Source organism: Staurois parvus, unplaced genomic scaffold (genome assembly GCF_062004578.1).
Source record: "Staurois parvus isolate SC_StPar_1 unplaced genomic scaffold, SC_StPar_1.0 ptg000845l, whole genome shotgun sequence".
Taxonomy (NCBI): Eukaryota; Metazoa; Chordata; class Amphibia; order Anura; family Ranidae; genus Staurois; species Staurois parvus.
The window spans coordinates 2,163,655-2,178,634 of NW_028318641.1; the positions used below are offsets into that span (position 1 = coordinate 2,163,655).

At 46.6% G+C, this 14,980-nt stretch overlaps 1 protein-coding gene across 2 annotated transcripts in view; it reads left to right on the forward strand.

Moving 5' to 3' along the window:
• The window catches only part of ADAMTS17 (ADAM metallopeptidase with thrombospondin type 1 motif 17), a 508,325-nt gene that overhangs the window by 71,189 nt on the left and 422,156 nt on the right, over positions 1-14,980 (forward strand). The gene's annotated exons all lie outside the window — the stretch shown is intronic.

Below are 14,980 nucleotides of genomic sequence, written 5' to 3' on the forward strand. Positions count from 1 at the left end.
ATTTTCTCTACTTTTTATCAAATATCCCTCCTTGAGCATAACAAAATCTAACTGCTAATTGGCTTATGTCAAGTGGTGTCAAGAATAAGTCGAACGTGCAAAGTTTTTAAAATCATTGCAACCAATCAAATTTCATTGTATTGAATTCCAATCCATAAAATCATTTTCAGTGGTTGCTATAAGCGTCTGTACTTTTTAGGCTTTTTTGTATTGAATAAATTCAAACGTCTACCATTCTGTCACAAATCAATGCATGGTTTTGGGAACTCAATATGGCAAAATGGAAGATGGGAGACAATGAAGGCTGCGTGCTGATGTAAGGGGGATCCGTTGGACAAGACCAACTTAGCACATTCCCACTATCAGTTGACCAAGAGCAACTGACCTAATTCTCATTATCAGTCAACCAAGACCAACTTACCAGATATCCATGATCATTTGGCCAAGATCAACTTACCAGATTCGCATTATCAGTCATACAAGACCAACTTGCCTAATTCCCATTATCAATTGTAAAATGTCAACATACCAGATTGCCATTATCAGTTGTACAATACCAGCTTACCAGATTCTCATTATTAGTCAGCCAAGACCAATTTACCAGATTCCCATTATTAGTCAGCCAAGACCAACTTACCAGATTCCCAGTATTAGTCAGCCAAGACCAACTTACCAGATTCCCATTATCAGTTGTAAAATGCCAACATACCAGATTCCCTTTACCGTCGACCAAGACCAACTTGCCTTATTCCCATTATCAGTTGTAAAATACCAGCTTGCCTTATTCCCATTATCAGTTGTAAAATACCAACTTACCAGATTCCCATTATCAGTCGTACAAGACCAATTTACCAGATTTCCATTATCATTTGACCAAGAGCATCTTACCAGATCCCCATGATCATTGGGCCAAGACTAGCTTACCAGTTTCCCATGATCATTGGGCTGGGACCAGCTTACCAGATTCCTCTTACCGGTCATGCAAGACCCATCTTGCCAGATTCCCCTTACCGGTCCTACAAGACCCATCTTGCCAGATTCCCATTATCGGTCCTACAAGACCCATCTTGCCGGATTCCCATTATCGGTCCTACAAGACCCATCTTGCCGGATTCCCATTGTCGGTCCTACAAGACCCATCTTGCCGGATTCCCATTGTCGGTCCTACAAGACCCATCTTGCCGGATTCCCGTTGTCGGTCCTACAAGACCCATCTTGCCGGATTCCCGTTGTCGGTCCTACAAGACCCATCTTGCCGGATTCCCATTGTCGGTCCTACAAGACCCATCTTGCCGGATTCCCATTGTCGGTCCTACAAGACCCATCTTGCCGGATTCCCATTGTCGGTCCTACAAGACCCATCTTGCCGGATTCCCATTATCGGTCCTACAAGACCCATCTTGCCAGATTCCCATTATCGGTCCTACAAGACCCATCTTGCCAGATTCCCATTATCGGTCCTACAAGAACCATCTTGCCAGATTCCCATTATCGGTCCTACAAGACCCATCTTGCCAGATTCCCATTATCGGTCCTACAAGACCCATCTTGCCAGATTCCCATTATCGGTCCTACAAGACCCATCTTGCCAGATTCCCATTATCGGTCCTACAAGACCCATCTTGCCAGATTCCCATTATCGGTCCTACAAGACCCATCTTGCCAGATTCCCATTATCGGTCCTACAAGACCCATCTTGCCAGATTCCCATTATCGGTCCTACAAGACCCATCTTGCCAGATTCCCATTATCGGTCCTACAAGACCCATCTTGCCAGATTCCCATTATCGGTCCTACAAGACCCATCTTGCCAGATTCCCATTATCGGTCCTACAAGACCAAGGGACAAATAGATTACAGGGCCTGTAAATAGTACGGATTTTATTCGTGAACACAAGGATATAATTTGTTGTCACTTTTCCTCATAACTGCATTCTATCCTATCTGTATTCCACTAAAAAAAAATAGGAAGAAAAATAAAAGCCCATACAAAAGTAGAGCTAATACTCGTGGGTTCAATAAAGTAAGCACATTGAGTCTTCTTGTCATTATTCACTTGTTTAAATGAAACTTTTATGTGTTTCAAAGGCAAAAAAAAGTCCTAAGCTCCCATTTTACCACCATATATGGGAAAGTGTAACTGAAAACTGCAAAAAATGTTATATTCCGGAATAATGACTTGGAATAAAATAAGATCTTTTATTTGATTTAACTAGATGAGGATGCCAGTATGTTAAATTGCAGGTCTTTACACGGTACGCCTTTGTGTCCAACAGTCAGACTGTAAATGGTTCAGCTGATCAGAGTTGAGCGCCAGATAAAAAAATGATTCTGAATATTATAAAGCCGCACCTCAATCAAGCAGCTAAGTACACACATATGGACTGTCTTATCTGGCAAAAGATATGCAATTCTGTTCAGCCAGCTTTGTGATCCAGGCATCACTACCACATAGCAAGGCAGTTAAAGTGGTTGTAAACCTCTGAAATAAAAAATGAACAAATCATATCCTTCTATAGTGTGTGCTTGCCTCAATCCAAGGCACCTAGTGTGATTTCTGTCTGTTGCCTTGTTCCCCAATCTACATTAGCCTCTTCTGACAGTCTATACTGACACCAGATGGAGACGGCCTCAACCCCTTCCAGCACACAGCAGGCGATTGACAGGCTCATGTTTCCCTATGAGATTGTGTATAAAAGGTGTGTCCATTCCTTCTACTCAGATTACACTGAGATCTCTGCTCTATCTTGTGCAGCGTGTAACACTTGATCCCTGCCCCTTGCCCCCTGCCTTCTGGAGCTCCGAAAAAGCTGTGTAAATTCTGCACTTTGGCTGTAGAGGAGAAAGGGCTGCAGATAAACAGGTACACATTATGTAGCAGGATTTGTATCATCTCTGTATTCTCCTGAGGCCAGTCACTTCACCAGGTGCATGTAAGGGTTAGCAAAACATAAAGGAAATGAGAGCTAACATAGACACCTATTTTAAAAAGTAACTCAGAAAAAATAAATTGCAGAGCTAATTATCCTGTGAAACTGTAAATTTGTTGTGTGCAAATAGGGCAAAAACAAATGTTCTTTTGCTTTTCTCTTTCCAGGTTGAATGTTTGGTTTTTTTTTTTTCTTTTCTTTTTTTCCAATTCATGAAAATAGTGAATTTGGAAAATACTGCACCATGGCCAGTAGATGGAGCTGATGATCATAAATACCTATTCCTATTGTTGCTGTTTGTAGCTATAATACTGTGTTGTCTTTTATTCACTCCATTTTTATGGAAGAAAAACATGCAACCTGGAAGATAAAATGGACTAAGTACATCCGCTTTTACCCCCCTTTGCACAAAATGAATGCAGTTTCACAAAACTCTCTCTCTCCCCCCCCTCTCTCTCCCCCTCCCCCCTCTCTCCCCCTCCCCCCCCTCTCTCTCCCCCTCCCCTTCTCTCTCTCCCCCCCCCCCTCTCTCTCTCTCTCTCTCTCTCTCTCCCCCCCTCTCTCTCTCTCCCCCCTCTCTCCTCCCCCTCTCCCCCCTCTCTCCCTCCCCCTCCCCCCCTCTCTCTCCCCCCTCGCCCCTCTCTCTCCCCCCTCGCCCCTCTCTCTCCCCCCTCGCCCCTCTCTCTCTCCCCCCTCGCCCCTCTCTCTCTCCCCCCTCGCCCCTCTCTCCCCCCCCTCGCCCCTCTCCCCCCCCCTCGCCCCTCTCCCCCCCCCTCGCCCCTCTCCTCCCCCCTCGCCCCTCTCTCTCCCCCCCTCGCCCCTCTCTCTCCCCCCCTCGCCCCTCTCTCTCCCCCCCTCGCCCCTCTCTCTCCCCCCCTCGCCCCTCTCTCTCCCTCTCTATCTATCTTGTTCTCTCTCGTTCTCTCTCGCTCTCTCTCTCGTTCTCTCTCTCGTTCTCTCATTCTCTCTCTCTTGCGCGCGTTCTCTCTCTCGTTCTCTCTCTTGCTCTCGCTCACTCTCGTTCGCCCTCTCTCGCGCTCGCTCTCTCGTTCGCCCTCTCGTTCGCTCTCTCTCTCGTTCGCTCTCGCTCTCTCTCTCGCTCTCTCTCTCTCTCTCGCTCTCTCGCTCTCTCTCTCTCGTTCGCTCTCGCTCTCTCTCTCTCGCTCTCTCTCTCTCGTTCGCTCTCGCTCTCTCTCTCTCTTGTTCTCTCTCTCTCTCTTGTTCTCTCTCTCTCTCGTTCTCTCTCTCTCGTTCTCTCTCTCTCGTTCTCTCTCTCTCTCGTTCTCTCTCTCTCTCTCGTTCTCTCTCTCTCTCTCGTTCTCTCTCTCTCTCTCTCGTTCTCTCTCTCTCTCTCGTTCTCTCTCTCTCTCTCGTTCTCTCTCTCTCTCTCTCGTTCTCTCTCTCTCTCTCTCGTTCTCTCTCTCTCTCGTTCTCTCTCTCTCTCTCTCGTTCTCTCTCTCTCTCTCGTTCTCTCTCTCTCTCGTTCTCTCTCTCTCTCGTTCTCTCTCTCTCTCTCGTTCTCTCTCTCTCTCTCGTTCTCTCTCTCTCCCGTTCTCTCTCTCTCCCGTTCTCTCTCTCTCGTTCTCCCGTTCTCCCTCTCTCGTTCTCCCGTTCTCCCTCTCTCGTTCTCCCTCTCTCCCTCTCTCGTTCTCCCTCTCTCCCTCTCTCGTTCTCCCTCTCTCGTTCTCCCGTTCTCCCTCTCTCGTTCTCCCGTTCTCCCGTTCTCTCGTTCTCCCGTTCTCCCTCTCGTTCTCTCTCTCTCTCTCTCTCGTTCTCTCTCTCTCCCTCTCTCGTTCTCTCTCTCCCTCTCTCTCGTTCTCTCTCTCCCTCTCTCGTTCTCTCTCTCCCTCTCTCGTTCTCTCTCTCCCTCTCTCGTTCTCTCTCTCCCTCTCTCGTTCTCTCTCTCCCTCTCTCGTTCTCCCCCTCCCTCTCTCGTTCTCCCCCTCCCTCTCTCGTTCTCTCCCTCCCTCTCTCGTTCTCTCCCTCCCTCTCTCTCGTTCTCTCCCTCCCTCTCTCTCGTTCTCTCCCTCCCTCGCTCTCGTTCTCTCCCTCCCTCGCTCTCGTTCTCTCCCTCCCTCGCTCTCGTTCTCTCCCTCCCTCGCTCTCGTTCTCTCCCTCCCTCGCTCTCGTTCTCTCCCTCCCTCGCTCTCGTTCTCGCTCTCGTTCTCGCTCTCGCTCTCTCTCTCGCCCTCGCTCTCTCTCTCGTCCTCGCTCTCGCTCTCGTTCTCGCTCTCGTTCTCGCTCTCGTTCTCGCTCTCGTTCTCGCTCTCGTTCTCGCTCTCGCTCTCGTTCTCTCTCGTTCTCTCTTTCTTTCCTTCCTCTCAATTGCTGACTTGCATGAGTTACAGCATGTAGTGTAGACCACTGTTTTTTTTCCCCTCTAATCTTCATTATCAGCTGTCCTTGTGACAGACCAGAACCGCAAAATCAGTATGTTAAAATATTCAATAGATGCAAAGTCGACATAATGCGGTGTTTTTCAGATTCTTGTTATTCTTATGAATGGAAAAACCTTCGACTTGGAGGGAAGATGGCTTATTAACATTCATTTTTTGCCCCCATGTGCACAGACCAACTGTACATGCTGTTACACAAGACTAAGGCTCAGTTCACAGTGCTGCAACCCAATTTGTTGTGCGATTTTTTTTTTTTTCTTTTTTTTTTTTTTCATCCGACTTCATTGCAACTTCACTCTCAGAAGTCCTTTGGCATTGGATAAAAAGCATTCCTATGAGACTTTGAGAAGATCAGTTTTTTTTTAATTTTTTTTTTTTTATCACTCTGGTCTTCCTTGCTGTCTAAAAACTCTCCATCCAAGTATTGTCTATTAACACATTCCTGCTTGCGTACACTTTTTGCATTTTTCACGTGTAAACCGCCTCATGCCTAGGGCAGCCCATTCACTTGGAACAAACTTCCCAAAGTAGCTCAAGAACCTTTTCAGTCGTGAAGTGTCGCTGTTTTTTAGTGCCCGCTTTGGTGCATTTGTAGCATGTTTTTGCACGCAAAAAATGTGCGGCAGAGCATGTGTCCACTAACTGTAATTGGGGTGTCATTAACCCCTTCGTGCCTAAGGGGAACACAAATCTTAATGCCTAAGCAAGATTTTGCAACTTTGACATGTGTTAGTAAAACCGTACAAATCACAATTACTTTGTGTATCCAAGTGGATTATACCACTTTTTTTCTGGACAAATTGGACTTTCATTTGGTGGTGAATGGTAATGGATATCTCCTGATGATGATATATTTTTTTTTTTTTTTTGCTTATCAAAGGAAAACTGACCCAAAATAGTAAAAAAACAAAACCTTTTTTTAAATGTAGCTGTATATTTTTTGCTACTACCACCAAAGAACAATTCAAAATAAATTCTCCTGCTCCTGACGATCACAGCAATACCACATACAGGTGAAACTCAAAAAATTGGAATATTGTGCAAAAGTTCATTTATTTCAGTAATGCAACTTAAAAGGTGAAACTAATATATGAGATAGACTCATTATATGCAAAGCAAGATAGTGCAAGCCGTGATTTGTCATCATTGTGATGATTATGGCTTACAGCTCATGAAAACCCCAAATCCACAATCTCAGAAAATGAGAATATTGTGAAAAGGTGGAATATTCTCGGCTCAAAGTGTCCCACACCTGCAAAGGGTCCCTGAGCCTTTAAATCAGTGGTTCTCGACCTTTCTAATGCCGCGACCCCTTAATACAGTTCCTCATGTTGTGGTGACCCCCAACCATAAAATTATTTTCGTTGCTACTTCATAACTGTAATTTTGCAGTGGGAGGAGTAGTGCCATGTCATTGGTGTCAGTGGAAGGAGTAGTGCCCCATCACTGATGTCAGTGGGATGAATAGTGCCCCATCGTTGGTATCAGTGGGAGGAATAGTGCCCCATCACTGATGCCAGTGGGATGAATAGTGCCCCATCACTGGTGTCAGTGGGAGGAATAGTGCCCCATCACTGGTGTCAGTGGGAGGAATAGTGCCCCATCACTGATGTCAGTGGGATGCATAGTGCCCCATCGTTGGTATCAGTGGGAGGAATAGTGCCCCATCACTGATGTCAGTGGGATGAATAGTGCCCCATCACTGGTGTCAGTGGAAGGAATAGTGCCCCATCACTGGTGTCAGTGGGAGGAATAGTGCCCCATCACTGGTGTCAGTGGGAGGAATAGTGCCCCATCACTGGTGTCAGTGGGAGGAATAGTGCCCCATCACTGGTGTCAGTGGGAGGAATAGTGCCCCATCACTGGTGTCAGTGGGAGGAATAGTGCCCCATCATTGGTGTCAGTGGGAGGAATAGTGCCCCATCATTGATGTCAGTGTGGTGGAGGGGAGAATAGTGCCCCATCATTGGGGTCGGGGGGGGGAAATAGTGTCCCATCGTTGGTGTCAGTGGGGGGAGGAATAGTGCCCCATCGTTGGTGTCAGTGGGAGGAATAGTGCCCCATCGTTGGTGTCAGTGGGAGGAATAGTGCCCCATCGTTGGTATCAGTGGGAGGAATAGTGCCCCATCGTTGGTGTCAGTGGGAGGAGTAGTGCCCCATCATTGGTGTCAGTGGGGGGAGTAGTGCCCCATCATTGGTGTCAGTGGGAGGAATAGTGCCCCATCACTGGTGTCAGTGGGGGGAGTAGTGCCCCATCACTGGTGTCAGTGGGGGGAGTAGTGCCCCATCACTGGTGTCAGTGGGAGGAATAGTGCTCCATCACTGGTGTCAGTGGGAGGAATAGTGCCACATCATTGGTGTCAGTGGGAGGAATAGTGCCCCATCATTGGTGTCAGTGGGGGGGAGTAGTGCCCCATCATTGGTGTCAGTGGGGGGGAGTAGTGCCCCATCATTGGTGTCAGTGGGAGGAATAGTGCCCCATCATTGGTGTCAGTGGGAGGAATAGTGCCCCATCATTGGTGTCAGTGGGAGGAATAGTGCCCCATCACTGGTGTCAGTGGGGGGAGTAGTGCCCCATCACTGGTGTCAGTGGGGGGAGTAGTGCCCCATCACTGGTGTCAGTGGGGGGAATAGTGCCACATCATTGGTGTCAGTGGGAGGAATAGTGCCCCATCATTGGTGTCAGTGGGAGGAATAGTGCCCCATCATTGATGTCAGTGTGGTGGAGGGGAGAATAGTGCCCCATCATTGGGGTCAGGGGGGGGGGGGATAGTGCCCCATCATTGGTGTCAGTGGGGGGAGGAATAGTGCCCCATCGTTGGTGTCAGTGGGGGGAGGAATAGTGCCCCATCGTTGGTGTCAGTGGGGGGAGGAATAGTGCCCCATCGTTGGTGTCAGTGGGGGGAGGAATAGTGCCCCATTGTTGGTGTCAGTGGGGGGAGGAATAGTGCCCCATCGTTGGTGTCAGTGGGGGGAGGAATAGTGCCCCATCGTTGGTATTAGTGACACAAATGATGGGGCACTATTCCTCCCACTGATACCAATGATACTTACTTTGCTGACCCCTGCTCCAGCCTGGGCTCGCTCTCTCACTTACCTGTCAGCTGTCTTCCTTCTCTGGCCGCTCTCCTCTTCACTCGCTCCAGCAGCTCCCTCGATCTTCTTTGATGTACGCGCGCTGCCGCTCGGCTCCTCCTCTCCAAGCTCCACCTCCTCGCCGGTGATTGGCCGCCTGTGTGCCTCTCCTGAGCTACAGTTCCGGTGGCCAATCAGCGGCGAGGAGGCGGAGCTGCTGAGCGATCCCGGAGGTGTGGCCAGGTGACAGGAGCAGCGTATCATCCCGCCCACACATCGCCTGAGATGGAGGAGCGGTGTCTCGGTTCCTAAGACCATCGGAAATATGTGTTTTTCGATGGTCTTAGGCGACCCCTGGGAAATGGTCGTTCGACCCCCAAAGGGGTCGCGACCCCCAGGTTGAGAACCGCTGCTTTAAATGGTCTCTCAGTCTGGTTCAGTAGGAATCACAATCATGGGAAAGACTGCTGACCTGACAGTTGTGCAGAAAACCATCATTGACACCCTCCATAAGGAGGGAAAGTCTCAAAAGGTAATTGCAAAAGAAGTTGGATGTTCCCAAAGTGCTGTATCAAAGCACATTAATAGAAAGTTATGTGGAAGGGAAAAGTGTGGAAAAAAAAAAAGGTGCACAAGTAGCAGGGATGACCGCAGCCTAGAGAGGATTGTCAAGAAAAGGCCATTCAAAAGTGTTGGGGACTTTCACAAGGAGTGGACTGAGGCTGGAGTCAGTGCATCAAGAGCCACCACACACAGATGGATCCTGGACATGGGCTTCAAATGTCGTATTCTTCTTGTCAAGCCGCTCCTGAACAACAAACAACGTCAGAAGCGTCTTACCTGGGCTAAAGAAAAACAGACCTGGTCTGTGCTCAGTGGTCCAAAGTCCTCTTTTCTGATGAGAGCAACTTTTGCATCTCATTTAGAAACCAAGGACCCCGAGTATGGAGGAAGAATGGAGAGGCCCAAGGACCCAGAGTATGGAGGAAGAATGGAGAGGCCCAAGGACCCCGAGTATGGAGGAAGAATGGAGAGGCCCAAGGACCCCGAGTATGGAGGAAGAATGGAGAGGCCCAAGGACCCCGAGTATGGAGGAAGAATGGAGAGGCCCAAGGACCCCGAGTATGGAGGAAGAATGGAGAGGCACACACTGCAAGATGCTTGAAGTCCAGTGTGAAGTTTCCACAGTCTGTGTTGATTTGGGGAGCCATGTCATCTGCTGGTGTTGGTCCACTGTGCTTCATTAAGTCCAGGGTCAACGCAGCCGTCTACCAGGAGATTTTAGAGCACTTCATGCTTCCTTCCGCAGACGAGCTTTATGGGGATGCTGACTTCATTTTCCAGCAGGACTTGGCACCTGCCCACACTGCCAAAAGCACCAAAACCTGGTTCAATGACCGTGGGATTACTGTGCTTGATTGGCCAGCAAACTCGCCTGACCTGAACCCCATAGAGAATCTATGGGGCATTGCCAAGAGAAAGATGAGAGACATGAGACCGAACAATGCAGAAGAGCTGAAGGCCGCTATTGAAGCATCCTGGTCTTCCATAACACCTCAGCAGTGCCACAGGCTGATGGCTTCCATGCCACGCTGCATTGAGGCAGTAATTGCTGCAAAAGGGGCCCAAACCAAGTACTGAGTACATATGCAGCTTCTACTTTTCAGAGGTCCGATATTGTTCTATGTACAATCCTTGTTTTATTGATTGCATGGAATATTCTAATTTTCTGAGATTGTGGATTTGGGGTTTTCATGAGCTGTAAGCCATAATCATCACAATGATGACAAATCACGGCTTGAACTATCTTGCTTTGCATGTAATGAGTCTCTCTCATATATTAGTTTCACCTTTTAAGTTGGATTACTGAAATAAATGAACTTTTGCACGATATTCAAATTTTTCGAGTTTCACCTGTATGTGTATTTTAGTTGTTGTTCTGTGCCGCACTATGGGTACAAACAATAGTGTTCATGTTGCTTTTTTTTTTGGCTATCCTCAAACTCTTCCCACAAAGTTGGGAGCATGAAAAACTGGAACTAGGGGACCAACCCAAGCTCTGAAAAACAAGCCCCCACCATAATCCCCCCTCCACCAAACTTTACACTTGACACAGTGCAGTCAGGCAAGTACCGTTCTCCTGGCAACCACCAAACCCAGACACGTCCATTGGATTACCAGACAAAGAAGCGTGATTGGTCACTCCAGTGAACACTCCTCCACTGCTCTAGAGTCCAGTGGCGGCGTGCTTTACACCATGGCATCCGACGGTTTGCATTGTACTTGGTGATGTAAGGCTTGGATGCAGCTGCTCGGCCATGGAAACTCATTCCATGAAGCTCTCTACACACTGTTGTGCTAATCTTAAGGCCACACCAAGTTTGGAGATCTTTATTGATTCTGCAGACAGTTGGTGCACTTCAGCATGTGCTGACCCCGCTCTGTCATGTGACGTGGCCTCCCACTTGGTGGCTGAGTTGCTGCTGTTCCCAGTTGCCTCCACTTTGTTATAATCCCACTAACAGTTGAGCGTGGAATATTTAGTAGCCAAGAAATGTCACAGATGGACTTATTGCACAGGTGACAACCTATCACGGGACCACGCTTGGAGTCACTGAGCTCCTGAGAGCGACCCATTCTTTCACCAATGTTTGTAGAAGCAGTCTGCATGCCTAGGGGCTTGATTTTATACATCTGTGCCAATGGAGGGGATTGGAACACCTGAAACCAATGATTTGGAGGGCTGGCCCAAGACCTTTGGCAATATCGTGTAGCTTACATTTTTTTTTTTCTTTTACAATGGCACCCCTAAGTGTAGCACCTTTACATTTGAGCACATCATTATTTTTGTGCGTCATGATATAAAATAAGCCTCGACTTTTAATATCTTGTAGTATTAGATGACTGCAGGCTTCTTTTAGAATATTTTTTAAAATTCCTTTGGAGTTAAACCTGTAGATGACATATCGTGCCCAGGCTTGTCATTTTAATTACATATAATTATCTTTCTAAATTTTGTGAACAGGATATCCATTTTCCTTCCAGTAATGATAAGAGCCTCTTGTCTTTGAGACGGAACGCTCGCCCCGCCGTGTCCCCGGAGCACTTCTAGTAACGGTCTCTTGGTATTTCCAGGGATTATCCTAATAGCACAACATCCTGCCATCCCCTACATCCTCTGGCACGTCTGCGGAGAGTATAGAATTACCCTGAGATGGGCAGGTGTCATCGCTTGTATCACTTTGTAAGAACATCTTTTTATTTTATTTTTTTTAAATTCCACATTAAATACGATAAATAAACCCAATTTAGTCCATTATTTGGAACTTGAAAGGGTAACTCCACTTTTGCGGAAAAACAATTGCGAATAAAAAAAAAAATAAATAGTGTATACAATTGCTACACAATTCATATTGTAATTGAATGTTATTAAAAATTATCTTTCCATTGCAATCTGCAGCGCTGCAATTTTCTGTAACATGCAATATGGCGACCTGGAGATGTTCTGTACATAGATGGTGTACTGAGTGTCCCCCCAGAAATATCATTTCCTGCTTGTGTGATTGGCTCACTGATTGTACCAGAGAAAATTATAGCTAAATGGGACTTTGATGTCTCCAGTGGTATAAACCACACCAAAAAGCGAATATAAAATACAAAGTTCAGTTTTATTACAGCACATCAGAAACATAAAAGGTAAAATCATTTAAAACATCCACATATAATAATTGATAATACCCGAAGGTACACTTTACAGCCAGCTGATGTCATATGTATTTGTTGGCCTTGACATCAAAGTGTAGAGGTTGACGTGTTTCGCAGTATCAACCGCTTCATCAGGACCAAGGATCTCAAATGCAGGAACCATTTTCAAAGTCGCAGCGTCTTAAAGCAGAATTCCACCTAAAAAAACAAACAAAAGTCAGCAGGTACAAAAACTGTAGCTGCTGAATTTTAAAACACAGCCACTTACCTGTCCCTCAGTCCAGCGGTATCCTGACCACGGCTGGTTTCATTGGCCGTCTTCTCTCCCTGGCGCCAGCATCTTTAGTGTGGCAGCCGGCTGTGACAGCTTGCGGCTTAACAGCCGGGTGCCTACTGCGCATGCGCAAGAAGGTCTGCACTTTGTGACTGGCCCCATAGTCTTCTGGAATCTGTCACATGTCAAATTCAGGTACCCGCTCCTCCTCCCCCCGCTCCCCAAAGGTGCCAATCCTTAATGGGGAGCAGGGGACAAAGGCTTAAAGCGGAACTTCCCCTTTTGGGTGGATCTCCGCTTTACGTTGCACTGATTGGAACGGCCACCATTGAACAAGTTGCTGAGTTTTGAGTCACACAGATTGGTCCTTTTATCAGGACCCAGGATCTCAAATACAAAAATGCAGGAACATTTTTCAAAGTCGCAGAGTCTTGAGTCACAATATAATAATTGATAGTACATATAGGTACATTGTACAGCCAACTGATGTCAGTATGTATAACTTTGGCCTTAAGGTCAAAGTGTAGAGGTTGACATGTTTTGCAGGATCACTCGCTTCATCAGGGCCCAGGATCTCAAATGCAAAAATGCAGGAACTTTTTTCAAACTTGCAACATCCTGAGTTGAACTGATTGGAACAGCCATATGTAAACAAGAAATGCGAGCGCCTTAAGACTAGAAATGTATATAAAAGCTGCTATGCACAAACCGGTAACCAATATCACCTTGAATCATAAATAATATATAGAAAGGTGCAGCGCTAAAAATGACAATAACAGGGAATCAATAAAATCAATATATGATAATTATAATTAATGATATAAATAGTCCCAATAATAATAAGATAAAATAAGTAAAAGTGACTCTTGTGCTCTGGCAATAATGGTGAAAGTAATGCGCACTCACCGGACACGCATATTAAATGCACCCTATATAATTATTCCAGATGTCATCAGCACGGAGAGGGGTCAGGAACTATGATGTCTTCCCTCTAAAGGGTGGTGGGTCATCAGACAGGATCCTTTTAAGGAATATTTACAGGTGATTCTCGTCCTTCAGGGCTCCCCTTTAAGGTACCTGGTAATGCTCCCTGGATTTGTAGGTATGCACTGCAGATATGGAGATCTCTCCTGGAGTAGTGTGTCTAAAAATTTATGATTGGAACAGCCACCATTGAACACGTTGCAGCATCCTTTTTCTGCCCAAACTTTGCTGCGACTGGATGCACTGGCAGAGGGTTCTTTTCCTGCCTCTGAACTCTCCTGCCATTAAACTCTGCTAAAAGTCTGTATGCAGACCTACTGAGCGACATAGACTGGATGTCGCTCCACTTCCTTAAACTGAACCTCTCCAAAACCGAGTTTCTTTTTTTCCCCCCAGCCCGGACACCACCCCCCATTGACTTCTCCATCTCATCCAACAACACCATCATCAAACCCGCCCCGCAGGCCAGAGTACTTGGTGTCATTCTGGACTCCAACCTATCCTTCCAGCCCCAAGTCCAATCTTTAACAAACCCGTGCAGACTCCACCTCCGCAACATCGCCAAAATACGCACGTTCCTAACCCCAGAAACCACTAAACAGCTCATCAAATGGATCAATGGATCAAATTCAAAATTCTAACACTGACGTACAAAGCCGTCCACCATATTGCCCCGAACTACATCACTGACCTAATATCCAAGTACCACCCAAAACGCACACTCCGCTCCTCACAAGACCTCCTTCTTTCTAGTTCCCTGGTCTCCTCCTCCCATGCCCGCCTCCAGGACTTCTCCAGGGTGTCACCCATCCTCTGGAACTTCCTGCCCCAACCCATCACATTATCACCTACTCTACTCTCCTTTAGGTGCACCCTGAAAACCCACCTCTTCAGGGAAGCCTACTCCTCCCCCTGCTAACTTGTCAACCTCCTCCACTCTGCCTACCACCTCATCCCCCACAGCTATCTCCTCCTGTGCCACCATCCCCTCCCTCCTAGATTGTAAGCTCGAAAGAGCAGGGCCCTCGATCCCCTCATGTTTTGCATTGTATTGGTATTGTTCTGTCACATGTTCTGTCCCCCTTTGTAATGTACAGCACTAAGCGAACTATTGGCACTTTATAAATACTGTATAATAATAATAATCCTGAGTTGTAGCGATTGAAACAGCCACCATTGAATAAGTCACGGTGTTTTGAGTCGCACAGATTGGTCCTTCATCAGGACCCAGGATCTCAAATACAAAAATGCAATAACATTTTTCAAAGTTGCAACGTCTTGAGTCACAATATAATAATTGATAATACCTGAAGGTACATTATACAGCCAACTGATCTATGTATAAGTGGGCCTTAAGATCAAAGTGTAGAGGTCAACGTGTTTTGTGGGATCACCCGCCGGAGTGAGAATAATAATTATAGAGTCATTATTCATGGTTAACTCTAAATTAATAAAACTATTAAAAGTGTCAGTAAAAGAGATTAGCTGCTAGCAAAAAGTGTTCATACACAAAAAACACCAATTCATAAATACAATTGTTTGCAGCACTAATAAAAAAAGCAAATTTAAATAAAAACCAACAACACCCGTGACAAGTGTGTTAATCAAAAAAGGAA